The 27281-nt window shown below is 30.3% G+C and overlaps 1 protein-coding gene and 1 long non-coding RNA gene across 2 annotated transcripts in view; both read right to left on the reverse strand.

Moving 5' to 3' along the window:
- LOC141452377 (neuroligin-4, X-linked-like) overlaps positions 1-27281 on the reverse strand; it is a 673353-nt gene that overhangs the window by 634649 nt on the left and 11423 nt on the right. Inside the window, exons 3-4 of the mRNA XM_074124433.1 lie at positions 26500-26602; positions 23249-24090 (exon numbers count right to left, since the gene is read on the reverse strand). The gene's annotated coding sequence lies outside the window, so the exon portion shown is untranslated. The remainder of the gene's footprint in view (positions 1-23248; positions 24091-26499; positions 26603-27281) is intronic.
- On the reverse strand, positions 12139-21649 carry LOC141452247 (uncharacterized). The gene is made up of 2 exons (XR_012457280.1): positions 20993-21649; positions 12139-12341 (listed from the first exon to the last, which is right to left on the reverse strand). It is a non-coding gene; the product is annotated as an uncharacterized lncRNA (long non-coding RNA).

Raw genomic sequence — 27281 nt, forward strand, 5'->3', positions numbered from 1 at the left:
AGTAGGTAAATTTACAAAGAGTAAGCTTAATGTATTAACCTCCTTTTTAAATAACCATCCTTTCGGTTCCACAAAGATGTAATGTATCAGACATGTTCTTGATCTGTATGTCTGTCCAAAATTTATTCCAGTGTGTGAAAGGTGGGTTTTATAATGAAGAATATTTTTGTTGGAACAAAACAAAACTTGAAGTTAAAGTAAAATTAAAAACTTGGGTTCCACTTTTTTCAATTTCGACAATTTTAGGAGGTTGTTCAAAACAGAAAGGAGCCACGCTGCCTATCATGAAAAAGGTAATAATATTGTTGCACCAAAAAGCAATAATTTTGTGGAAATTGTTTGATATTATTAGATCCGATATTAGACTAATACGTTACAATAAAATTACCACAGGCGTACCAAACTTTCAGGCAGCACGAATCCATTATTAAGTGTAAAAACCTCATTCTTTAGATTTAGATTCGTCTAATACCCAAGAATATTACTGACTTACTCTTATCTAACTTGCTAGTATAACTGTAATTGAATGGGCTGCCTGTATTTTCAAAATAAATTACTGCGTAAGGGCCTACTTACGCCTTACTTTCTACGGAATGAACAAATCAACGGGAATCCAAAATACAAGAATTTGTATACAGGATAATATATTATTTCTAGAGACCCCAAAAAATACAGAGGCTGGGCATCTTTGTCTAGAGAAGAAGAAACCTGACCTTAGCTGAACTTCTAGACCTAACTGGAAGCAAGCAAATAATTTCAAAGTTATTTTTGGGTATGGCTTTGTTTGCATTACATATATTGTATTAGTCAGGTAGTAATAAACTGCCTGGGAATTACAACGTATTTTTCTTCTAAAAATACTGATCAATACCTTGAACATTCTTCAGCGGAAATTGAGCTGTAAGAAGCTCCTAGAAAGAGAAAATCTAAAGGCCCACAGCTGGATACGAACCCGGGATCTCCGCATTGGAATCCAGTGCACGCTAACCATTGAGTTAATCCCTTCCTTCTTTCAATAAAGATCTTCAATATTTCGGGAATATTTTGAAAATGTTTCGGTCCCATTACTGTAACAAAGTAATCGCTTATTTTTTTAGATGTTTAACGTCCAACTACCAACAATTAGGTATCTTGCACATACTTTACTTAGTTATTAACATTTTTTAAAGAAACAAAAAGTAGTTCCACTGAGATTCGAACTGGGGATCTCTCACTTACAAAGCCACTAGACTAACATCCGCTCCGTTTTGATGTGCAATAACATGTAAAAGTAAAGTAATCGCCTAATTTTTCAGACGGGACTTAACGTCCAACTACCAATTGCAATAACATGTATATGTATAGTTTTGAAAAAAGTGCACAGTTCTGGATTGAATATGTTTAAGAAAGGGGCATTATGTTACTGTTTCAGATTTGAGAAATGACAGCGAAAAGACATGATGCAGTTTTTGATAAGTAGTTACCTTCAAATGCTTTTTTTCAAGGGACCTGGAGCGTTTTTGTCCTGAGTAAAACAGAGATCTAGCCGGAACCGTACCTTTGAAATAGGTCAGACCCGGTCAAAACTTGACGATTGGTAGACCGAATAATAACAATAATTTAAATAAAATAAAACTAACTAAAAGAACACAGGCTCAATATTCTTACATTGCACACCGTTAAATGGCGAGTGATATTTGAAGACGAAGATGGCGATGATGAGCTAAGCAGTACATAACGATGTACCTGATGAGTTCATGGCTGTGCTAACGCTACCCTACCCGGCCATCTTTACTGATCCGACAGTACAGCCATTTTGTCCCCTCCACTTAGATTCCAAATAGCTACCGTCTGTAAATTACAAAATCGCCTCCATTACCGTGAACCCACTCATCGTTAATGATGAGTGAAGGTCGTTAAAAAAGCCCAAACCAATACGTGGTCCTTTATCTTAGCCTTAGAACTCACATCCTTTCTCTTTATCTAAACAATATTTCTATTTCAACTGATTAGTATCTCAACCTCTCTCTGGGCAAAAGACTTAATTAACTGAACCTGTGACAGCCAAACCTTCCTATTCAATAAAATACACGCTCCTATCCATGGGTTCTTTCAACTTACGGCCCCATTTTTATATCTCCAACTATACTCCATGAATCTCCTATTTAGACCAATCAAGCAATACAAAATTCTTCAAGTAAAATCCATTTAAAAACTATTAATTCTAAAATATCTAGGTACACATTTATTTCAAATTTAAAAAGTAATTATAAAACAGCAAATAAATTTGAAAATAATAAAGTGTGGTATTGTTAAAATTAGTCTTAAATTTTCTCTTATCTTAAACATCAAAATAGTTAAAACAACCAACTTACGTAGGATCCTTTCTTTTAAAATATATCAAATTCTTTCCTTTTCTGGTATTAATCTTCTTACACCCAAATTAAACCTTTCAATCTATTGTGCAATAAGAATACACTGTTTAAACCTAACAATTGTATTCATCCTCATGCAGATCTCTAACATCCATCGACCATTTCAGTGCACAATCCACAGGGTTTCTGACGTATTCTGTTTCCCTGAATGTTTTAAGTGTTTGGCGAGAGTACCCCCTCTCCTTTTATTCAAGTCCTCATATCTACTTCGTTTACTCCCACCATTTCCTGCCCCATCATCCTTTCCTGACTCATTCTCTTCCACTTTACTTATCACTTCTCACCACTCAGCCGAACAGTTCGATCCACTTAGTTCTCTAATTTTGTGTTTTTGAATGTCATTTTTCTCTATTTTGAACTTAAAATAATTTTTCCCAAGTTACAGAAAAGACTGAGTAAATTTATACTATTTTTTTTTCAAAGAAACACCTTTGCAAGATTATATAGATGAAGGAATCTTTCCTGACAAATTAATTGGTCGATAACCACTTGAGTTAATTTTAAAAATCATGAAGTAAAATTGTCAACATCTTTCGCTAATAAAAGGAATCAAATAAACTGTTTTAGAAGTTCAAAGCAACGATTGCAACTAAATTTATTCCCTCAGATATATCTTTGTGTATCTGACCTAGTTCCCTATCAATATGAAATAGGACGGATACACAGCGAACTCTCTCTCGGCACCAATATTTAGCCCGGCATGGTAACCAGTCTGAATAGTGAACAATGTCGCTTTTATTTCCTTTATTCTTTTGTGTATTTCTCTTTTTTCTTCGTGAAAAGTCAACTCGGTAATGGCTAATAGGCCTGCATATTTTATCGTTCCTCGATAAGATAGAAACAATCCCGAGCCCATTGCATTTTGAAAAGTCGTTTCTGATATTTTTAAAGAAAACAAGAGCCTTCTGAAATATAGACTCTATAAATATTTCATTGATTTTCTTTCTTAATTTAGTAACCAATAAATCTTAATCAGAATGTTGGTTTATTTTTATTGTAGGGAACAATATTAATTTTCATAAAATTACCTGTAACGAAAACAAACACTGTAGTTTAGAGAACACTTCGAAATACTTTTCTAATTTTACTTGTTAGTTTATTAAAACGTTGTTATACGATTAGAACTCTAACTGAACAAATCGCTCATTGCATTAATTTAATAAAAAATAAGCAATTTCTTAAATTACTTAGATGCCCCCCCATACTAGACTGAAAAGACAAGAAACTAACCAACGCTACAAAACTTCTCGCCAGACTACTTGACAAACGATCTAAACTCAACCTACAAAACTAAAGACTCTCATATCTACTGTTACTGCGACCTATTTGGTCATCCGGCATCGATGAATGGGGATCGACTAAGCGTTTCAACTCCAGACATTACAGTCAAGAATACTTCGAAAAATTCTTAACGCTCCGTTCTATGTATCTAACCTCCACTATCCATAATGACCTCAAAATCCCTTTCATTACAGATCTTGCTAACACACGTTTTCTCAAATTTCATTCCACTCTACAGCAGCTCATCCTAACCCTCTCATAGAACACCTATCTTCCTCCACGTTACCAGGTAATCCTCTAAGGAGATTGAATAGAAGATGGCCTCGTGATCTACTCTTATCGTGAGAGCAGTTATAGCAAAGCACGTTACTGGAGTGACACACTGAGTGCCTTCTCCACTTATGATTTTATTTATTTATTTATTTTTAATCAGGTACCACTTTTATACCATATTTACTTGTTGCAGTGGTAAATTCCAATAAAAATTTTTACAAAAAATTAACATGCCTTTCCAAAAACATGTCTTTTAATTAGGACAAGAATGTTTGTTTTGCCATGTAAACCCAAGAATGAGGACAAGAAACAAGAATCCTATTTATGTTTCTAAACTAACTTCGTTTATTATGATTATGGCTCAACAAATCCAAAAGTCAACCAGAAATTTTTGCCATTCAACAATTGTCTAGCTCCTTTAATTTCAAAATTCTGGATAATTTTTTTTTTTTTTTTTAACAGATCCTCAGGGAGATCATCAAGATCTAGCCATCGTAATCGACCCTTCTTTATGAAGGGCACAATGGCTTCATCTTTAAAAATCTCATGTAATTCCTCATTGTTCCGTATTTCAATTTCCTTATCCATTTGCCACCTTCGAAACAAAAAACTTCCTAAGAACTTAACGTGCCCTCTATAGTGAAAGCAACTTGGCACTTGGTTTGTTAACATCTGTATGTTGCTCCCATGTGTTAATAACATTTATTTAGCAGCAAGAAGTAAATTTGAGAACAATATTATTGTTATTTATTCTGCAAATTGAAATTAGGTATTAAATTTTTCAAGAATAATAGTCTTGCCAAGAATATATATTTCAACATTCTTTTTTGCAAGTGGTAGACTTATAATTTTGTATAATTCTACCAGTTGTCTTTTTATAAATGTATTTCAACATATAATAGGTTTGCTTTCAAGAAATTAGATTCACTAGACAATAATAGAGCGACGTTGTAGTGGATGTAATAAAAATTACAAGAGTTAATTACCTGGAAATACTGTATAGTTCACACTCTAGAACCATTTCCAACTTCCCTAAGTCCCGGAGGACTAGCCTAGTTCTCATAGAGCTTACAAAAGCATTAAAGAAAGATTCCATTTGGTGGAAGTAGAATTATATGCTTGTGCATTATTTCCCATTTCCACGAAGATGTTCTAAGTCTTATTGTTCAATAACTCTGCTAATTTTACACTTTTGTAAGATTTATACAAATTTGTGAGAGTTTATGTTGTACAGTTTTTTAAATGACGTTGGTCTCTAAATGTTTCAAAACTTAAAAATATTTTTTTAACTCTGCTGCAACTTTTTAAATATAATTTAACGTATTAAATATACAGGGTGACCAGAAATATATGCTCCACCCACTTTTTTTTTAAACGGCGAGAAATTTCGAAAAAATAAAAAACACGTATTTAATCATTTTTAGTCTAGTTTATTTTCAGTGATTGTCCCATTTTTTTAAACCCCTGTATCTCGAGATACAGCATCCAACTTTTGTTTTTCAAATGGAACGTTATATTTTTTTTTTTGCATATTTTTATAGCATTTGTGCTCCTAAAAAAAAACAAAAAAAAAATTTTTGAAATCGGTTAGGTTTTTCAAAAGTTATAGTAATTTAAAATATGAAAAACAAATTTCAGTTTATTGTCAAAATTACGTTATTTTTTTTTAAAGAATCTGTTCAAACTGGGCACAATCAACGGATAGGCAAGCCAAAACTCTGGACTCCCACGCTCTGCTTGTAGCCGCACTTATGGTGGCAAAGTCAAGATCTAGGCAGGCTAGAGTTATTCAACGTTCAGGTTGTTTTTTCTATAAACGTATGGTGCGGAGTTTTAGGAAATCAACTAATCGGCGCATACTTCTACAGAGAGAACTTAACTGGTGCAAGGTATTTAACTTTTTTTTAAGAGACATTTTGCCAGTTCTGCTTGAAGATGTTCAACTACAACGTCGGCTAGATATGTATTGTCAACAAGATGGTTGCCCGGCACATAATGCGAGAGGGTTCGAGATTACCTGGACAGAAATTTCCCTGAAAAGTGCTTAAGGACTCATTGTCCCATCCTATGGCCACTTCGATCTCTGGACTTAACCCCAATGGACTATTTTTTGTGGGGATATCTAAAAAATAAAGTGTACAGTAACCTTAATCCCGTGGCTTCAGTCGATGACCTGAAACGTCGAATAACTCTAGCCTACAGTGGTTTAAAAAAATGGTTCTAAGCTTGCGAGCTCTGCCAAACCCATCAGCCAGATATGTAGATACTCCACTTTCTTTTCCATTGTGCGGGTCTAACTACACTCAGATCGAAATATATTTTTAAGCTTATAATATATGCAAATGAGTCAGAAAATTTAATAAATCTGGTATCTTCTGTTAGCATGGATAAAATTAATAATATAATATCTTTTGGTTGTGAACAGCCTAAAATGTAAATTATTTAGTAAATTAGTATTAATTTGAAGTTTTTGATATAATATAGATATGAATTTTATTCAGTAATATATTATTTATTACTATTATTGATGTACGTTTATATACATTATGTAGGTGTATGTATTTTTATGTGGGTGTATTCATGATTAGTTGATGTTTATATAAAAAGTTTTTTTTTTCGTTTTGTTATTATTTTTGTTGAGGGTATTGTTTATTTTATTTTATTTTTCTTTTTTTTCCTATATACTGATTTTATGTAGATGCTTTATATTTTTTTAAACATTATTATTTTCACTTTATTAATTTTTTTTGTATACAAATTTATGATTTATTGGTTATTTTTAGTTTTGAATGCTTCGCATTTTTGTCGGAGCTCGACGAATTTCCAAAATTGAATTACAACCAAACGCGATTTGGGTAGGACCCACTTATCCACTCATTTGCATCACAAGATATAATTCAAATATTAATTTCTATATTCGAATATATGTAGGTATACAATCCCGTGGTTAAATAAATGATTCTAAGAAAATGTAAGATAAGATTCTCACTATTAGAGAGAACGGCTTATTAATTAGCAAATTATATGATTAACTCATTTGCTAACAATTAAATTTAATTGTTAAAAAAAAGTTAATTCCGAAATAATCACATGAAATTCAATCAACTAATGAAATTAGTAAAATCTATTAACAAGCAATTTACAATTCCAATGCACTTAAGTAAAATTACTCTATTATTACATTGATAGAATTAACAATTAATATGTCAATTCAAGTTGAGATCCTGGGCTATGCTCCAACATATCAATTATAGCTGACTAAATTCAACATTAGCTATTTCATTTCAACATTTCGACTGGATACCTATTTAGGGTTTTTGGTAACGCCAGTAAAGATCCCCAGTACGAGAACTAGTCTCGCGTTATTTGCACCAACACTACAAAATATAAAACATTTGTACTATCACACTACTTTAATTTCTTTATTGATATGAAATCAAGAAAATTGGAATTCCCAACATTAGAGTTAATCAAAATTTTGCTCTTATTGTGTTAAAAATAAAATATAAAATACTAATTTTAATTTTTGTTACCTATAAATTACTGAAAAGATTTATTTGACAATCTACAGGAATTTTTCCCATTTTTATTAATGACAATAGTTTGTCTAAAGACCATTTGTCAAAGAAAGAGAAGGAACCTATCTGTGCAGGATAGTTATTAGCAATTGCCGTCAAGTAATGCAACCATTAATTAATTACTAAAATTTATTAATAAAAGAGTTCAAACTGAGCTCAGTCACCTCGTGTTATTAATTTAAAAACAAAATCTAAATTTTTTAATTAAAAAGAATAACTTGGGATCTATCAATGAAACAGAGGCAATCTTCAAATGAAGATTTTTGGTAGAAAAGTAGACGTAAATGTGGACAACTTTACCTACAGTTCTTGTTAATCTCCAAGTGAATTCCTACAAACCTTACAAACTATTTAAAATCAAATTAACTAATTAAAAATTGTAGCAAAATTGGCAGTTATTCTATGATTATACTCGTAGATGAATCTACAATTGATATTGGCTCTAACTTTTCAAGAATTAGTCTTAAATGTAATTTGAATAATTTTAAGCCAATTTATTTTCAGAACATAATACATTAACTAAGGATAAATAATTAACATGACAGCGCGAGTGAATGGGGTCAATTGTCTAAAATGAGATATGCTTTGAAGTATAGTGCTTATATTATGCTATATTACGTTTATTACGTACTCATTAAATTCGGCTTGTTGAAACTACGTAGTTTACACCCAAAGGTGTATTTTTTTTTTTTTTTTTTTAATCAAAAATCCCTTTTAATAAATTAGTTAAACATTTATAAATTAAATAATTCATCTATTGCTTTCTCGAAATATTTTCCTTATACGATTTTCTGTTGTACAGCTGGTCTTTTCATTTCATTTATTACGTTCATTTTTCTATAATAAGTATCAAACCCGCCAGCTGCCACCGTAGTATATAACAAAAATAAGCGACACGAATAATATTTTTTTCTAAAAGCATGTGCTTGATCCACAAAGAAAGCAATAACAAGATTCTCTTGATCTATAGAATTATTGAGAAATTACATCATTTCGCGCGTAATAATGATAGAAACTGTATATCATTCAGCTGAGGAAATGGAAAGATAAAGCAGCAGCCCTGCCAACATAATACACTTTTTTTTTCATTGCTTTCATCCACTCTTTCCCACGTATATATTTTCATCCATCACGTTCGAACGCTTAATAACTTTTCTTTTTCCTCCATTACAACTATTACCCTTCAGCTACCAACTATTAGGTGGAATATCCAGAACCTGTATTTCCTGTTGTTATCTTGATACACTATTTCTGCAAAGCTCTTACTAATAAAAAGTTAATCAATTCAAAACTCATAACTTGTTAAAAGCATATTTGTGTTCAATCGATATCAACGTACCCCGAGAAAGAGACATCAAAAGTATTTTAAGCGATATTTCTCCAGAGAATATCAATCCATGTTTTTTTTATTAATACAAAAATCCTGCTGTTCGTCATATAACTTTAATTTTTATTGTTTTACTTTTCCAACAATTATTTATATTTTCTACCATTTTATGAGAAGAAGCTAGTGACTCTCTCGTTTTTATTTACTGTCCGAATTCATAGGAATGGTACTTTAGGACCAATTGTTTAAAATGTCCCTCAAATTGTTTAAATTAATCAAAGAAATTGAAATTTTGCAGTGAGAAGTTACCTTTGACCCTATATTACTATCTATTATTCCTTTTAAATAAAACATACGCAAAAAGTTTTAGCTTTCCATTTATTTTAGAAATTCTAATTGAACTTCATAAAACAAAAGTAATTCAATTTGTTCGTAAAACCCAATACATTTTGAAAATATAAATAATTTGAAAAAAAAACGTGGTTAGGTACGCAGTGTTTGGATAAAATCAGATATAATATTTTGACTATTACAGCTTTGAAGTTTACATTAAAAAAGCTAATTTATTTAGAAAAATTTTAAATTCCATTATTTAAGTATACCAAAATCGGGAGATAACCGATTTGCTTGTACCATAAGTGTGGGCAAAGTACTGAATTTACTATAATTACTAATATAATGGCCTACTTTAGAAAACTTTTTATTTTATCCACATATTATTTGATGGCACGTGAATATTCCCATATAATCAGAATATTTTAGTTAGGATTTTGAAAATAAAAATTATATCTATATTTCTTCTACTAAACTGCAGAGTTATTTATGCCAGCAAGTTTTTTGATAAGGTGCATCTGTGAAGGTTATTTCTTTCACAAAACAGTTTTATGAATTCTCTTTGGCTCTAGTTTGTTGACGTAAGTTTTCAAAAGGTGACTATAAATTCTCTTTGTCCGTATAAACAAAAAAAAAAAAAAATGGAAGGTTTTCGTTTTTGCTTTAAACAAATCTTTAGGCAAAAAAGTGTCCCTGATTCAGTCTTCAATACTTACTGTCCAACTGGATAGTAGCTCGAGGAATTGGTTCTGGTTATAGTATGCTTTTAAGTTTGTACAGGAGAAATAGGAAGTTTTTATTTAAAAAAATAGTATAGATTTGTTGCTTTAATCACAGAAACAAACATTGAGATAACAGGTGTGGCCTATTCTTTACATTTAAACAATATTGAAGCTCTAATACAATGTGTCGGCCATTAGAGAACTTCCACGACGTTAAAAACGGATCAAAACCATTTTTTTTAAGGACACGTCAACATCTTAGGACTTTTTATCTGGAGACTTTGTTTAGTGCACTGTCTCAGGACAGGGTTCTCTGCAAAAGGCTTAAATAAGAGAAAAACTAAGGATAGGCTGCTGTTCTCCAGGCTTACTTACACCCTGGGTCTCTCGTTAGTGCAGGGAATTCCAGTGCTCAAACCACTCGTTCGACGAAGTTCATTCATTTCTGTGTTGAGTCTTTTAATGAATTTTTTTGGCAACATTGGAACTACTTTTTTTAAGAATTTTCTTTTTGTTTTTAAGAATCGCTTATTTTTATTTTATTTTTTAATTTTCAATATAATTTTTGTTCCATTTTGGCATTTTTACAGTTAGATATTTTGTTAAGAAAAATTATGTTTAAAATAAAACATTTTGCATCAAGTTAGTGGAAAATAGTCGTCAAAAATGAGAAAAATTGTTTAAATAATTCTTGAAATTATACATCCCTTTAACTGACTTTTCTCTGAGTTCAGAGGTTGTATCCAAGCGAATAAATATCAAGATTAAACTTCATAATTTTTGGTTTTGTTTCCAAGTAAGATATATCAATCATCTCTCTCTTTAAATAATGTTTTCTTAGCGTAAAACTCTTTGAAGTGTATTTACTTAACGAAACTTAATTTCAAGAATCTAAAAGATTTATTGAATTGGAAACATTTTGAAATAATGTAGTTTACAGATAACTGAACGATCTGATATTGGCATTTTCCTATGTTAAAAGATATTTGTCGGCCTGTTTTTATATCTTTAAACTTTATATTGATCGGGCAGAATCTTGGGAGGTAATGCGGAGGTTTGTAGATTACAAATAAATTTTAACTTTATTTGAAGAACCTCCTACATCAAGTACGAATGATAATTGTACACAATTTAATGTAAAATACGCAGAAACTTCCTTTTAAGATTAGGTATGTCAGACACCTCCTGCAGAAAGCAAACAAGAGAGTGAGAATAAAACAGTTGTTATTCTGGTACAGATCTGGTTTGTTATTCCAATTCTGAATATTAATAGTTTAATAGGATAATAAAAGATAATACATATTCATACGGAGATATCAAATTTAAACATGTTTAAATTGAGTTATGGTGGATACAGAAACAAACTAAAACACATATACACTTAAGAGGCTGAGAGTGTGTGATTGAGGAGGAGTCCCTTTTGTAAAACCCACTTTTTCCATTTAGGCTACCGGAAAACCGAATATTTTGAGTGAAAAATCCAAATCTCAATTTTGCAAGATTACAATACCATTACTTGTTATAGTAGCATAATGGGATGGAAAAAATCGGACATAAAACCAAGATTATTCTTTTGTATTCCTTAATTCTTCATTACCTATTATCAATTATCTTGATAGATCTGGCCTAAAGTTAGTAATTATTTGTTTTAACTTGAATAAATCTTGTTTAACACAATATAAGACTGTTGAAGCAAATAATTGTTAATAAATGCAAAAGTGGGCAACTTTAGTGTAGGGCGCAACAAATTTTATTGTAACCAATTTGATTATAACAACCTCGTGACCAGAGTATAATTGCAGTTTTGCAGTAACCAAAATGAAAGTGTTTTATCTGCTAGAAAGGTAAACAAACCTTGCCTGAAACCGACTAGCGAGCCGGCAACTTTATATACTGCAAACTAAACAGTCTGTAAAATAAACTAAACAATATGTGATAAAATAAAATTATTCAAATTATGATTTTTTTTTTGTTTTTAAGTAAGTAAATTTATTGCGAGGCCCTCATATACAGGAAATGAAAGTTTTTCAGAAAATCATTGGAGCCATTTTTGAGAAATTTGTGAAAAACTAGAAAACCTTATCAATTTCCTTCTTATCTTCTTTTAGTTTCATTTCATGATTATACAAGCATCATGATCACACATCAATCGACACATCATGGACCAAAATAAATCAATAAATAAAAAAATAAGATAGCAATACTGCGAATTACCATTAGTAATTTAACTTTTTATTTACTTGTCGATTAATAAATAATATAATTTTGCTTATAATCCCCTTCTATGCTAATGGCTATCTCGATTTGGCCATAATTCCTTCCCTTACTAATGGCCATCTTGATTTTGCCTTACATTGTTCCTCCTATATTAATGGGAATCTGCTTTAGGTTGTATAATTCCTCCATGGATTTCCTGTTTATGTGGATGAATAAGTTGTATTATGTTTTCAATTGAATGAAATGCTTTTTGCAAATTGCTTTTTTTTAGATTTTTAATCAGCTTGATCAAATTGATCAAGAAGGATCACTGTTTGGAGAAATCGTGTAGCGAAAAAACACTTTATAAAGAATATTAGAGAATGGAAAATTGTTGTAACAGTAATTATCTGTTACTTCTTGATTCAGCAATTATAATGACACAAATAATAGCTAAATTCTCTCCACAAATCTGGTGAATTAACTTCTAATGAAGGCTGATAATCTGAAACTGCCCGGAAGTAAGAAAAACATGCGTTTTGTTTTTTTTTAACATGCAATCTCAAACATATTTTTAATATATTCCAACTTTTCAAAATTCAAGAACTGAAATCTAACGCATTCTAACGGATAGCTGAGGTACTTGCAGTGAATATAAAGAAATAGCTATAGAAATGTTTTTTGTATTAACAATAATTATTTATTTACTGAACGGCAAAGACATCAGGAATAAATTGATCAATGTTTAAAATTTACTTATTTTATTTTTGGACAAAACGCAGACCAATAACACAATTTTTCATTGCAAACTTAATGTCTGTTGATCCAATCACTTTACACCTATATGTAATGGTTTTGTTTTAGTAGAGAGTTAATTGAAGAAAAACATTTCATTTAGGCAGATATTTCCTGAATAAAATAAATATAACAAAACAAAGCACACTGCTATAGTGCTGCAAAAATGAATATTTGATATATTAACAGAAAGACTTGAGTAATTGCTTTTTCTTATTTATCAATGTTTTTAGTATACAATCTAATCTTAATAAAAGAAATTTTATTTGGAACTATAGGAATCACTTTTTTGCTCAAACTTCATTTTAGTGGATTTTTTAATGGGTTTCAAGTGAGCAGATTAGATTGTTTCATTTCTAATTAATTTTTGTACTATGACTACTATCTTTTTTTTTACTGTATAATGAAGACACGATTATACATTATGTAATATGCATGTGATTAATGAAACTTAACATGAAGCAAGCAAAAGTAAACAACGATTTATTTCGCCAACGTATAAATGAACTAAATATTCATAAACAATATACAGAATTCAGAATTTAGTAAACAATCTGAATGTTGAGCTGGTGTACGAAATGTCTTAAGAGACTATTCCTACTGTATTACAATTGACAATATGACTGAATCACCATTATTTATGGTTTAAAAGAGGATTTTTTGGGGGAGGTTTGTGTCGTGGCTTTTAAAGATCGCTGTTCCTAAAATGTTCTTTATGGGTTGATGATCAAATAGAATAAAAACTGTTTAGCCTGTCAAAGAGGGCCCTATAGTTAACTGGCAAACCATCATGATCTACAGTGAGTTTTTCGGGCCAAAAAAGAGAAAGAGGTAAAAAAAAAGATCTTTCGATGTAACAAGCTTGAGGTAATTTACGAAAATAATTCTTAAAGAGTTTTTCAATTCTTTTTTTTCTTTCGGTTATCTAATTCTTCCAAAAGTATCATCTTTTTTAAAAGAAATATGTGAATAAATTAGAATGAAATAGTATTTTCGTAAATAATATCGAGAGACCTTTTTTCTGGACTGTAAGCGTAATGATGTCAATCAAAGAAATAACAATAATAAAGTTCGGTAGAATTAATGATGGAAAGTATTAATTGTATAACGAAAGTACTAAATTAATTAATATCACGTTAAAAGTAAATAATATTTATGGTTTAAAGATATTCTCTACGCAGGAAAAAGCAATACATACACATTTCTTCTGCAAGTTGATGTATCAAGCTTTTCAAATTAATCAAACTGCAGAAAAAATTCCATTTGTAGAATAAAATAATTTCATTTTAATGAGCACAACTCCAAAATATAATAAAATATAAGATTACAAAAAGGCTTAGTACAAAAATAAGGAGCCACAAATAAGCTGGACTGGAAATAGAAGTAGTGATCATATGAATACAGAATCTAAGATTTATTTATTTGCTTGTAGGGATATTTCCCCATACAAAGATAGTCGTGCTTTATCGTATATGATATTGCTCGTGTTTTTAATGATTCAGTGGTGAAGTAGTAGAGATCATCTAACTTAAATTTTATCTGAAAATTTGCAGTAAATTGATAACATTTTCTACTTTACTTTTCTTATACTTCAAAATATATCTATTTCTTGACAGCATATAATTTGGGCATACAAACAGAAAGTGCTATAGACTGTCCCTTGTCGCGGGTATTACATACCGTGCATTTAATGTCGCTTTGAAATTTATAAAGTCTTAAGCGATTCTTAAGTAGAGAGGATGGCTCCTCATCCATAATTGGATAACAATCCTAAGCTTGGAAATGGGCATTCTTTTCTTTCTTGTAAATATTGCTCTCCTTCTATCTCGAAACTACTAATACTTTTAAAGTTAAAATTAAAGTGAGAATTTATGTCTGACTGAATATAATGAATACGTATTATTATTAGTTGATTTACAATGATATTATTCAGAGATACAGATTGATGCAACATCTTTATTCAAACTGAACATCCATTAACAAAGAAGCATATTATTTTGGGCAATTATTCAATCGGAAAATTCTCTTTCATGTTGGAAAAACATTAAGCATTATTTATATCTAGAACACAGATAACATCCTACAAAATTGCACGTCTACGCCAAGATGTATTTATTCAAGAATACAACCATTATTATAATGGCCAAATAGCTATGTACATAATAAAGAAATGTAAATAATAAATCACCATTAAACATTTATTTTTCTACAGCTAAATATTAAACTAACCTGTACTAAATAAAAATCCCAGCTTTAAAGGGATTTCTTCGTTTAAAACTGTGCAAATTGTGTTAAGAATTTTGTTTATAGCGTTTGTTTGAAAAAAAAAAGAAGTAATTCCGTAGTTTTTTCTAATGTCATAGCTTGAATTTTCAACGGAATTTTGATGTCCATTAGTACAAACAGTAATTTGTATTTGGTTTTTTTTAAGGGAACACTAATACTTAAATTGGAGAAAATAAAAAATCACAAGAGATTACATGTCGTGCTAGAAAGAAAGATAATAAAATAGAAATTATGATAAAATAATGTAAATGTTAAATCATAGAGTACTACAAATAAAAATAAATACTTTATTCTTCTTATATAAAGGAGAAGTGATGGAAACACGAATTATAGTAAAAACTAAACTTAAGTTAAGAAGCATGCGACAGTTATCGCTTACTGTTGTTATTACTTTGCTTAGAGATTCCGTGATTCGTGTTAAATTATGTAAAATACTCTTTTCGTTTAAGATGGAACATGCACTATACCTTCTCCTAATGAAATAGTTTCAAGACTGATGTTTTTTTTAAGTTTATTTAAATTAATTTTTTGTAAAAACACTGTAATAAGTTAATAATTAATAAAAAATAATTGTCCAAACAATTTTTAAACTCAAATACAAACAATTCAGTAACACAGAAAATCAGTAAAAAAAAAAACAGTAATATAAAAATAAAAATACAATAAAAATAAATAAATAAATAAAATACAATAAAAATAAATAAATAAAATACAATAAAAATAAATAAATAAAATAAAATACAATAAAAATAAATAGATAAATAAAATAAAATACAATAAAAATAAATAAATAAATAAAATACAATAAAAATAAATAAATAAATAAAATAAAATACAATAAATTATTTATAATTATTGAAAACTTACGTGGCTATGCGGTTGGTTAAGTTACAGAAACTAAGAGCCAGAACATTTATTTTTATTGTATTTTTTTTTTATATTACTGTTTTTTTTCACTGATTTTCTGTATTACTGAATTGTTTGTATTTGTGTATTTGTAATATCCAGGCCCTGAAGAGGACAATATATTTGTCGAAACATTGGCAAAGAGACGAGTTTGTTTTTTATTTGACCAATTCCTCAACAATCTTGAATCCTAAGTTTAACAATTTACGGTCACAAAACCTATATATTCATATGTCCAAACAATTTTTTAAGTACAGCCCTATTTTTCTGGCAGGATTTACGACCAAATTATCGACCAATCAGGTCTCTTAGACAAAGGCAGATGGCAAACATACTGTATTTTTAATTTTGCTTCATAACTCCTTGAACAAAACCCAAAATCAACTTTGGATTTTTTTTACTTTTTTTATATTGTATCAATATTCTCTACATTACTTCTATAAATGAGCCGTTTATTTTGAAAGTGGCATAAGTCACTTTGTTTTTAAGTCGAGATATTTAAGGGTTTGCTTTTTAACACGTTTAAAAATATGGATGCTAACTTTCGAGAAGATTTACTTGTATTTGTTATCTCATACTCTCATGATACTGATATTTTTCTCAGTATAAATAATTTCGTATAAACATTAAAAAATCACCATTTTTCATTATGGTAAAGTGACTTAAGCCACTTTCAAAATGAATAGTTTAGAAAAATGACTGACATATATTAATTTTGTCCGACGTATTTTACTGAAGTGATGTTTTGAAAGGGCAGTGATTTACTAAAATTGTTGAATAAATTACATATATAATAATAATTCATACCATCAACATATTTAATATAAAGGTTTGATTTAGGTATTTTTTATTTTAATATTCATAAAATACAAAAATAATTGGTTCATTTTGAAGATTATAATATAATTTACAAAACTGCACTATTCTTTCGCCTTTATAAAAATAAGTCCAATGTTCACAACTTTTTTAAAAATACTGAAAATAATTCAAAACAATACTTCACACACACTTATCACATGTTTCTATTTCTTTCACACTAAGCCCCGTAATTAATTTCCTGAGTACAGCGACTTACGCCACTTTCAAAATAAACATGTTTGTTATACCGTTAATTACCAACACTTCTCTCGAACAAATCTCAACAGTTCTCAACTTATTGATTGCAAATTTTCTAAAAATGAAAAGATACCATCCAATTGTATTTAGTGTTGCCATTAACTCGATTTTTTTGAAAAAGTGACTTATGCCACTTTCAAAATAAACGGCTCAAATGTGTAATTTTTTTTGTAGAATAATACTCATATTTGTAGTCTGCTTATTTTTTATGGAAATCCCAGCTTAAAAACAATGGTTTAACTCCCAACGTCTCTATAGAACATGAATCCATCTGTTGTTTACAATTCTCTAATTGGACCTAAGTTTGGATCAGATTGAGAGAGTTTGTTGCCAGTCAGCCTTTACCACCACCACTCTTTCCAGTTGGAGCCTCCCTATAGTCCTTCTAGTTCGATCGACAAATATAATAAAGATACGAATATGTTTGAATACATGTTTTCATTTTTTTTAACTAACGCAGGTTACGAGATATTTGTATTTCCTGTTGGCACAACTGTATAAGCCTTTGGATCACCGTTACCCGGCTTTATTGGAATAGTTTCGTAGTAAATTTAATCAAGTGTCTAACAATGAAAACTTTATCGCCAGGCCTCTTACAGCAGAATTTAAGCCACTATGCTGTGATTATTATTTGTGCGCCCAAATCTTTGTTGTTGGCTGCAGCAACCCTGAAAAGTGAGGCACTTTTCCACGGCGATTATTGGAGGAGAGTGTTACGGTAATCCTTAAAAACCAGACAGGTAATACCCTGAACATGGTTGTAAGAGAAAATAGAGGTGAGTATACGCAATAGAATCTTCCCTTCTAATTGTAATTCTAGGAGGGTGATTGGATTGATTGTATCATGTATTTGAAATTGTGATTCAGCGGAAATACCTAGTCGTTTTGAGGTTCCCTTGGTCGTAAAATGTACTTAGTGCCAATGATTTGTTTTTTTTACTCTTTCTCATGTTTATTTACTACAATCACCGCTTTAGCTGAATAAGTAACTGATAACACTGAACACAGCATATAAAAACTAGTGGAGAAGTTACCCAGTGGTCAAATGTCAAAACACTGAACTATTAGGAAGGGTGATCAGCGTACACTGGATTCCAACGCGAAAAACCCGGATTAGAATTCAACTTCTGACGCCAGAAACCTCTTACAGCTCATTGACAGATCATGGTCACTGAAAAATAACCTGAGATGGTAACGCACCTTCAAGAAAGTGAAATAAAATATTAGTTACTCTCTTCACTAGAGAGGAGATTACGAGGCCCACTGTCTTTTAGTTAGATCTAGTCAGTTAGAGTTCTGCTGCGGTAAATCAAATATAAACGGTAATTTTGCTATTCTTCTTAGAGTGCAGGCCCTACCTAGATAATGTTGTGTGGAGTAGATGTTTGGTTCATGAGGAGTGGGGAAACCGGTCTGGTTTGCGTTCAACGTCGCCATTGACGTCAGTACAGCCATGACCGAGCATGAGATCCCTTCGTCTGTTGTGCAGCGGATTATCATAAAGTTTTTAATCAATGAAGGCGTTAAACCTCTTACAGCTCATTGACAGATCATGGTCACTGAAAAATAACCTGAGATGGTAACGCACCTTCAAGAAAGTGAAATAAAATATTAGTTACTCTCTTCACTAGAGAGGAGATTACGAGGCCCACTGTCTTTTAGTTAGATCTAGTCAGTTAGAGTTCTGCTGCGGTAAATCAAATATAAACGGTAATTTTGCTATTCTTCTTAGAGTGCAGGCCCTACCTAGATAATGTTGTGTGGAGTAGATGTTTGGTTCATGAGGAGTGGGGAAACCGGTCTGGTTTGCGTTCAACGTCGCCATTGACGTCAGTACAGCCATGACCGAGCATGAGATCCCTTCGTCTGTTGTGCAGCGGATTATCATAAAGTTTTTAATCAATGAAGGCGTTAAACCTCTTACAGCTCATTGACAGATCATGGTCACTGAAAAATAACCTGAGATGGTAACGCACCTTCAAGAAAGTGAAATAAAATATTAGTTACTCTCTTCACTAGAGAGGAGATTACGAGGCCCACTGTCTTTTAGTTAGACCTAGTCAGTTAGAGTTCTGCTGCGGAAATTTTAACTCGTTTGCGGGCACAGTTTGGGGACAGTACACTGTCAGAATGTCTCAGAATCGTGTGTTTGCGTGGGCGACCTGACCTGTTTTTGGTTTTCAGTCAACAACTTCAAAACCCATCGGGCACTGATTTTTTTGAAACCGAGTCGATCAGTGATTATGGATTGCACACTTCCATAGCTGTTACTCACTTCTGATGAAATTTCTTTCACAGTTAACCGGCGATCACGTTCAATAAGCTCTCGAACGGCACGAATATTGTCATCTGTAAGGGTTGTCCTTGGGCGTCGATCATGACTTTCGTTTTCAACCCGTTCTCGTTCGCCCTTAAATTCTATCGCCCACACAAACACACGATTCTGAGACAGTGTACTGTCCCCATTGATTAAAAACTTTATGATAACCCGCTGCGCAACAGACGAAGGGACCTCTTGCTCGGTTATGGCTGTACTGACGGCAATGGCGATCTTGAACGCTAACCAGACCGGTTCCCCCACTCCTCATAAACCAAACATCTACTCCACACAACATTATCTAGGTAGGAAGTGCACTCTAAGAAGAATAGCAAAATTACCGTTTATATTTGATTTACCCTCGTAAAAGAAAGATTTTGAGCTAGAGAATTATCATGTGACTTGAGGTTGAAATGAAGTTTCCAATATCGAGTTTTGGCGGCTTAAGAGATAGATAAAAGGAATGTTGAAAGTCTGTATTTATAGTTAGGTTAAAGGCGTAAAAAAAGGAGTGTCAAGTATTTTAGATTATAGTGATTGCCAATTATTTAGAGGTGGTTTCATTTGGATCAACCCCTACTGCTCTATTCCATACGCCTTTATGGGGCTTTGGTTATGTGGAATAGAGGCTGTAAAACTAAGAAATACAGGAAATTGGTGCTTCACACTTGAATTGGATTTCAACATTTTATCAGTTAGCAATCATTTCCTCAAACGGGACTACAACTTTGTTTTATGTGTTTTTAAAATTAGATTGAATTGGTTCCAGCTTCTATTAACATTTTTCTATAAATGAAGCGTATTTTCATTGATCTGTTACTATTACGAGTATTTCGATGAAATCAAAGTTTGGATTTCCAGTTATTCATCACACATCCAAAAAAAACGTCTCGCGAACCTCAAGAAATTGATATAAGTTCGAAAATCAGAAACATACGCCATTAATACTAGTTATGCTCAAATAAATAACGAATTTAATTTAATTTTGAAATATAATAAGATAAATAGCACCTGGAAAGCAAAAAGAAAAATGAAATCTAATTACAAATGAAAGCTATTAGCTTAATTAAATCGTGAATGTAGGTCTGCATAAATTCAAATTATGAATTCCTTAATGCCAATTCTATGTTATCTTACATAATTCTGCTTTTCTCGCCGTTAAGGCACGATATTAACGCCTATCTCTAACCATGTTAGAATGGAAAGCACAGCCAAAACGTGATTACGTGCCCAATCACCTAAGTAACCAATAGAAAACATTACTTTTGCCCTAAAATAAGAATTATTTAAGGTGGAGTAATTCACTGAGAAGATTATACAAACAAGGTATTTGACTGAGCTTAAGTCCTGATAGAAGGTATCAAGCTGCAAGGGCTATTTTAATAGTTTCGATTATTATTCTAAAAACTAAATCTAAGTTGTTTGAAAATATGTAATAGAATAAAAACCTCAAATCGTTCCAGTTCCACAAATAACTAGCTGGTGATGTTATAAAAAAATAATAATAATCAATAAATAAAATAAAAAAGCTCAAACTAATTCTAACCACATTTTTAAATTGATAGTTTGCCCAAAATTTAGTCCAACTCGTTGTGTGTTTGAGTAATAGTAAACACAAATAACAGAATAAGTATATAATACCTTGTGAAGAAAAATAATTTTTGCATTTGTTCCACAGCCTTTATTATCTAAAAAAAAAAAAAATTAAATAAATCTTAATTTTCTAGTCAATATTTCCGCATTGCAAATCTCAATAACAAGGGCGGGGCATATTGCAAAACAACGTATCTTGGCCCAGAAACCCAGACAGAATCGAATCCACTACCATGATAAGCCAGATCTAAATCTCAAAATATTCTATCACAAATCTATTTTCCATAAATAAATTTCAGCAAGACGTAACAAGTCGTCATAGATCGCTTAAAGAAAAGCCTCCAAATTTTAGTAACTAGTACATCAATTTTAATAAAAATTTTATATTTTATTTTTAGGAAAAATAGTTCGAAATACACGCATTGTTTTGGGAGAGTTTCCCTAGTTATTGATATAATTAACCAAATTTTATTCTCGTAGTAAATCATAGAAAATAAAACAAAATATATAAAAGCCCCAGTAAAAAATGTCACTGATGTTTTTATTTTCTTAAAATAGTTACTAAAAATAAATAGTAAATCATCGTAATTAAGGATAAATTTTTAATCAGAAGTTTTATTAATACAATGTAATACACAAATTTGGATACTTTAAAAAATAATACCACAACAGGAACAGATCAATCATCTAAGATGAGAAAAATTTTAAAACCTAAGGAGTAGGCTATTTAAATTTTTTAAATAAAATTTACATCTCTCATTTATCGCATCGCATAAAGGAAGGAATATTATACAGTAATTGCAAGCAATCACCTCTCGAACGATGACATAATTTTATAATTGTTTTGACATCTAAATTCCATAGAAAAGACAAATTTTAAATGAAAAGCAAATTGTATTACCAACATACAGGCAGACTGGTTAAGTATATTAGTTCTCTAAATCATTTTGCTTCTCCTAGTGTGTGGTAGCGCTGCGGCTTATTAAAGATAGCACATACACACACACACACTCATATGTATATATATATATATGAGTGTGTGTGTGTAAGAGTGATAGAAAGAGAGGAAACAAGTAATATATTCATTTCATTAATTATGAATAAATACTAACCTAAAATAATAAAGAAACAAATTAAAGCTGAAATTTAATTGAAAAACCTTTATAATGAGTTTTATTTTATAATTCCCCTTGGAAAACCAAAGTATCCAATTATTTTAAGACAGAAATAACAAGGTATTCTTTTATATATGGAGCGGAGTTTTAAAAATAAAAAGGCTTAATTTGCAGATTCAAATGCTCAGTTATGGATCAGAAATAACGATTCAAAAGAATAATTAAAAATATAGTTGATTTTTAATTACAAAACTAAGTTAATCTTTTCTTTTTGTTAACAAATTTGTTTCAAATTAATTTTCGAAAAGTAATTTCTCACTATCATCTTTATTTTCCCTTGTAATTAACGTTCATTATTTATCTGTTAAGATTTCTAAAATTATATTCTGTATTTTAATTTGAAAGCAAATTTTTTCGAAGCAAATATATTTGCAAACTATAACATAAAAATCTATTTAAACAAAAATTGATAAATATGTAAATATTTTTTTAATACTAAATTATACTTGTATAACAACTAACCAAAAAACCTAAGACTAAAATTCGTTTTCAGCAAATTTAGTGAAAAAAGTAATATTCCTTAAGTTCAAAATAAATAATCATTATAATATTTACTTAAAAGTGTGAAATGCGTTTTTTTTTAAGACATTTGTAAGACTATTTAAATGAAGATTTCTGTTAAGGTAAAAAAGTGCGCCACGTGACCCGCGAACCTATCAAACTTGTATTAGCTAAAACAAGTGTTACATTTTAATGATAGGATGATATCGTAAAGTGATAACAAATCACTTTTTTTGAAATTCTACATTCATGTTCTCAAAAATTGTAGATAAGATTATTATGATTTCACACTTATTTTGTATTTCAGAAATATAGTACTGTTGATATTTTAATATAGTTTCAATTTTTTTTTTTTTTAAGACCTACTTCAATTAAATAACATTTTTAAAATTGTAAATATTGTTTTTTTTTATTAGGAATAAAAATTACTTTTACCTGTGTAAATGGATTCCAGTTATCCTACAGTTCTATTACAAGTTCAATAAGTTCTTTGCATAAACAGGCACCAACACACCAATAACTCACGTCCAATACTGTTTTATGTATACTATATTTTTACTACCACTCTTATAGTTTTAGTTTTTGGGATAAAACAAAACAAAAAAATTTAGTTTAAATTATTATTTTTTTTTTGTGGAACTATGCACCACAAGGGTGCCTTTACCGCTGACCGGCTACGACTGAACCTCTTTCTGCGGTTCCTCTGTTCCTGTGGGAGGGTAACTTCCCTCCACAAGGCGGGAGAAATTCCCATTTTTAAATTACTACGAAACGGTTACCCTATTTTACGTCATTTTCAGACCATCTTCTCTTTAGACAGGTAGATTAATCAGTTTTCATTGGGCTTTTATAATCTTTTATTTATCCAGAATGAACTAAATCAAACATTACCCAGATCAGTTATCATGGACACATTAAATTTTAACCTCATAATGATGATGTGCCAATTAATTATTTAATAATATTTACACGTTTATTCAATTACAAAAAAAAAAAAAATTTGTAAAAAGTATGTCTGACAATGCAATACATTAAATAACATTACTGTAAAGTTTTCCCACTATAAGACCGGCCTGGTTTTTAGATGACATGCGCTTTACCAAGAACCAGGTTGGCCATGTAGGTTGATCTGAGTGGCGCGGTCCTACCCTGTGCAATCAATAACCAAGGGGTCTTCGCCAGTTGTAAAAGAGCAGGCTACTGGATTACACTTGTGCACATTATACTCACTGCTTCCTCTGTCCAAACTTGTATTCGCTTGACTTATTCTTTTTCACCTTTTAACACAAACGAACACAGATCAAATAGACCTATCAACAAACCATTTGGCTTACTAATTAACCATCGTAGCGTGTGCTTTCTACCTTCAGAAGTCAAACATCATTAATTTTAGATTTAAAATATGTTTAAAAAAAAATAATAACAAATCATTTAAATATAAAAATTTTAACAAGTACTTTTTTTTTTTTTTTTTGTTTGTTTGTTGGCTTCCTGTCTGTGCAGATTAGCCAGGGATGTACAATGTATTATTTAATGGGATGTGTTCTGAGTACTATTGTTATTTTTGTTCTAGTTGCTGTTATGTTTTATGTTTTTATTTTAATTTTCAAAGTTTGAACAAGTACTTCTATATCAATTAATGCTTTGAAAATAATTTGTATATACTGTTAAATAAGATAATTTTCTCTATAAATCATGTTTTAATAAAGATTTTTTTTAAATTAAGCTCGTTGAATATGCTGCTTTTACTTGGCAGAAAATTTTCCTGGCCAAGTGTTAATTATGTATTCTAATTTGAAGGAAACATACTCATCGTCTTTCTTAGACTTTTATCTGAAGGTTAGAACCTTCCTAAATTTCCTTCTAATTCTAAATACTGAATTACATTTAATTTTTACCATCATTACGAAGTTTGTAAATAACTAATATATTGAAGTGATATTTTACAGGAAAGCCAACTATAACCAGTTCCTTGATAACTGCTTTAAAACGATCTATGGTTAAATTTAAAATTATGGATCTAAAGAAAATAAAAAAATAACCCTAGAAGTCACTTTCCAACAAATATTTATATTAAAAAAACGATTTAGTCTAGCAGCACATATAGTTGAGGAACCTCCACGGACTTCTGAGCTATTCATTCCACTGTCCTTAATATGTAGTACATAAGAATCGGCCAAAAAAGTGAAATGGCCTACTACAGAAGAAAGTTTTAATAAAATTCATTAATTATTTAATTTTAATTAATCACATTTCCTTTGAAAAAATGTTTCAATTTTAAAGTTGAAGATCTATTAATCTAAAAAAGCTGTCGGTGTTTAAGTAAGCGCTCAGAGATTCACAATTCAGTTTAATTGATTTTTTTCAAACTCAGAATTTTAGAAAAAAAAGTTTAATTAATAATGTTTTAAAATAGTTAATAATATCACACAATTCAATGATTCTCAGCGATCTTGTAAAGCCAATACCAGGGCGAGGTGAAGAGTTAATCTATGGATACGCCCACATGGCTTTTACTCTTTTATTTGCGAATAAAAACATAGCTGAGAAGTGAAGCTGATGATGAATACAGTTTATTTCCTTCAAGCTTTACAGCTAATCATTTTTTTTTTTTTTCCTTTTTGTATTTATTTATTTTTTATTGAAGTTACCGACTAAACATGTGATTTTCTGTGACAATTAAAAGCCAATAAATATATCAGACTAGTTGAGGTACTGTACAATAAATGGCACGTCGGAGGCTTAACTTAACCTCACTCTTAAGATCCTCGTTTAAATGAAATTTACTGGACAAATATTTGCATAGGGTGTTATTAAAGTATTTTTTAAGATTTATTGATTATAGTTTGATACCTATTACAGACAATGTAAGTTAAATGGTTTGCTACTGATAACTTAACAAATATTTTATAGATGAATATGTCCAGCCAGCTTAATGGTCTGTGACATCTAATCAATTCTAAACCGATATTAATGAAAATTTAATGCAGTAAAATTACTTAAACGATATTATTGCTCTAAAATTTGAATAAAACACATGTTTTTTCGAACATTTCTAAGTGCTGAAATTACTAACTGAAGTATGAATGAAATTTTGGTTACTAACTGATTTGGGTACCTTTAGACGTTACCCTCACATTTAACTTTTTAAACTGAAAGTTTTTGATAAGGGGATATATAAAAGATTAAAAAGTACTATTAGAAACAAAGGGTTTTAATTATTACCATAAATCACTTTCCTGTTTTTAGAAAATTGATATATTAAACACTTTATATTTAATGTCGTTTATTTTGGTTTATTTATTTGTTCAAAAATAATTTTCATTAAATTTATTTATGATATTCGTTTCAATAAATTTTATCAAAGTAAAAAGTCACAATATTTTTTTAAGGAAAACAAATTAATTTGTGACTTTTTTTTTATTTATTCTTTAATTTTAAACTTTATTTTTGCCCAGTAAGGACTTTAACTAGCCAAACATTAGTGACTAATGCCAGTTTTTCAAACGTTAAGGAAACATCAGTGACTTTTTTTTTCTCTTTGAGATTGTGATTTTTATTATTGCGTAAGAATGACTTTTGTTATTTGGATTTAAGACTAGTTGAAGGATAACATCATTTCTAATTTTTTATTTATATGTTAAGCAAATTTCATTTTGCAGTTGAAAATTATCTTACAAAGGTACCTGCACCGGAAGGCTGTGTAACAGATCTTGAGCAAATACTACAGCTCACTCACTATCTCAGTCCAGGATGTCAGCAATCAGTAAGGCAATGTACTTCTTCTTCCTATAATCGAAAATAATTCATTTATCATCTTTCATCATACAATTATTTGGGGGACACCATCATTTCCACAATTTAATTAAAAGGAATTGCAGAAAAAAAAAAAAAAAAAACATTAAAAATGAACATTATATTTCAGATAACTACCGTAAATTTTTCAGGAAAGTAAAAGTTTGTAACAGTTAAAGATTTAACTTTAAATTATATTCGAAATGGATGTTTAAAGAAGCTCCCAGTTAAATTCCTTTACTTTAAACAACTTTTAATAAAGTTACCAAGCATCTATTTTGTAGTATTTAAAGGCTATTCAAAAGCATTAATACCTATCTAATTTCTAAGCTACCTTCAATAAATTATCTATTTATTTACTAAATTATTTCTATTCAAATTACATTTGAATCACACTCTGCTTACAAATTAAAAGTTTTACCTTTTATTTAAAACCTCTATTCACATAAGAGATAATAAATATAAAATTCATTCTAGATATACTTTAAGCCAAGGAATGTTTAAATAAAAGCATCGCTTTTATTTACTACTATACTGCAATCTTTCTTTTCTCTTTAAATAATTTTATAAAATAAAGTTTTTGGAAATATAATGAAATCTACGTAAAATTGTTTCCTTAGACCTTGAGTATTTTTGTCAATATCAACATTGATAAAAGTTTACTAGAAAATGG

Source organism: Rhodnius prolixus, unplaced genomic scaffold, assembly GCF_049639745.1.
Source record: "Rhodnius prolixus isolate KJV_2025 unplaced genomic scaffold, Rpr scaffold_3, whole genome shotgun sequence".
Lineage (NCBI taxonomy): Eukaryota > Metazoa > Arthropoda > Insecta > Hemiptera > Reduviidae > Rhodnius > Rhodnius prolixus.